General features: G+C 35.8%; 1 long non-coding RNA gene across 2 annotated transcripts; it reads right to left on the bottom strand.

Moving 5' to 3' along the window:
- Positions 1–223: 223 nt before the first annotated feature.
- LOC139994320 (uncharacterized) lies at positions 224–1,617 on the bottom strand. 2 transcript variants are annotated; one of them, XR_011801612.1, is made up of 4 exons: positions 1,275–1,301; positions 913–1,188; positions 642–812; positions 224–266 (listed from the first exon to the last, which is right to left on the bottom strand). It is a non-coding gene; the product is annotated as an uncharacterized lncRNA (long non-coding RNA). The 2 variants fall into 2 exon arrangements; XR_011801611.1 differs by having other exon boundaries at positions 913–1,617.
- Positions 1,618–1,838: the final 221 nt, after the last annotated feature.

The following is a 1,838-nucleotide window of genomic DNA, read 5'->3' on the forward strand; positions in this document are numbered from 1 at the left end:
AAATTATTTCTTAAATTATTGGATTTCTTAAACTCATTGGATGCTTTTGTAAAAAAGATACCAAAAGTCCAATGCTAAGTTAAATAGTAACTTATTAAAATATAATTAAGACTTTTCTATATTACTTACCAGTAACAAACTGATTGCAACATTGAATACAGAAATTATGCTTTGATATTCCTTCATCGTGTCTCAGTGACTAGTGTTCCACACTGTGATAACAGCTTGTTCCCTTTTCCTAAATGATTTCTTTTCTTCCTTTTTCGCTAGAACACGATATGTTAATTTCAATGACCGTTTCACTAACTTCAGCTATGTACGTTTGCAATTAATTCTGACTAACTTATTCACGAGGGAGAATAGCAGATGTTCGAATGATAATGGTCAACTTCACTAATGTAAGGGGTGTTTTTCTCCGAACGATGACAAGGTTTCGAAAGTTTCTAATTTCCGGCTATTGAGATAAGGTTCACGAATACGTATAGCACTCGGACGAGAATGGTCTTGACTCTTGACTCGATCTTGACTTGATCGAGCGTTTAACAAGGCCAAAAGTCCATCAGTATGCTTGCTCGCTTATTCATGCACTTCCGTGCGCGTGAATCACGGGAGACGCTTAATGAGAAAAGGATGAGCGATACCTGGACGAACGTGAAGCTTCGAATCAATTAGGCAAGGATCGCGGAAATTCTTCTAGATGGTCCTCGACCGATACGGGTGGCTAATGATCCTTCGGAAGTAACAAAGGTTTATAATACGCTCGGTTGCTGAGAACACGATGAACGTGTAAAATGAAAGCATCGCCACTATCGCTGAAAAAAAGTCATTGTAAATGTTAATGTTTCGACTGAAAGAAATTCTTTTGAATAGTAGTGGAAATAGTGCGAAACTGTACGTCATAAAATTACTCACGAAAATCCTCACGTTTTTTCTTCTTTCGGATGAAACATTCGACTTGCGCACGACTCAACAAGGTGTGTTTTTAGTCTAGTCACTAGACTCTGGTGTAAACAACGTCTGGTGATCGTCAGTGTCAAGAAACTAGTACCTCGAACGACTTCTTAATGACGGATTCCGAGGTTTTATACGATCATATCGTGAAAAAATATTTCTCGTTCCCAATTCGAGCATTCTCTTACATTTTTAGTGGAGAACGTTCCAGGTCGATAGCGTTATTTCTGTGGCAAACTGAACATATGATAATTAGTCCCATACATATCTAAATTATAGGAAAATTTCAATGAATATTTTACCTTGAAGAACAAGTTACGCACAACTACAAAAATTCGTCGTGTATAAGCACTGTGGATAGTTTCGTCATGCCGTTCGTATTTATATGACAATTCCGAATTTTTCAATCAAGTTCTATCGATAAATTTTATTGATCGCGATATCAGCGATATATGGTCGTTTCATTGCCGATGAAATATCGATAATACTTACTGCTGGCAAATTGAATTTAACGAAATCGTCTTACAAGGCGCGCCTAACGAAAGATTGATTGAGTTTCAGCGGATCTAATTATTCGACCGCGAGAAAGCCTCGATAATCCTTCCAGAACTATCGTTTCCTGTCAAAAATGGATAGCGAGGATCTAACGTGGTCTTTGTTTTCTGTTTTACCTCGATATCACGTATTTTTGAAGGGAATTTTATTCTATTAATTTAACATTTTTTAATTTCGTAGTTATTTATCACAAAGTTGTACAAATAATTTTCAATACGATATTATAATATTACTGTATAATACGCGCTATAAATGTATTTGAAAATAAAATTTAGATTTTTTAGTGAAACGACATGTCCGCAAATAAAAGAATTGATGGAAATTGAATTCGT

The sequence above is a fragment of the Bombus fervidus genome, chromosome 14 (assembly GCF_041682495.2).
Source record: "Bombus fervidus isolate BK054 chromosome 14, iyBomFerv1, whole genome shotgun sequence".
Lineage (NCBI taxonomy): Eukaryota > Metazoa > Arthropoda > Insecta > Hymenoptera > Apidae > Bombus > Bombus fervidus.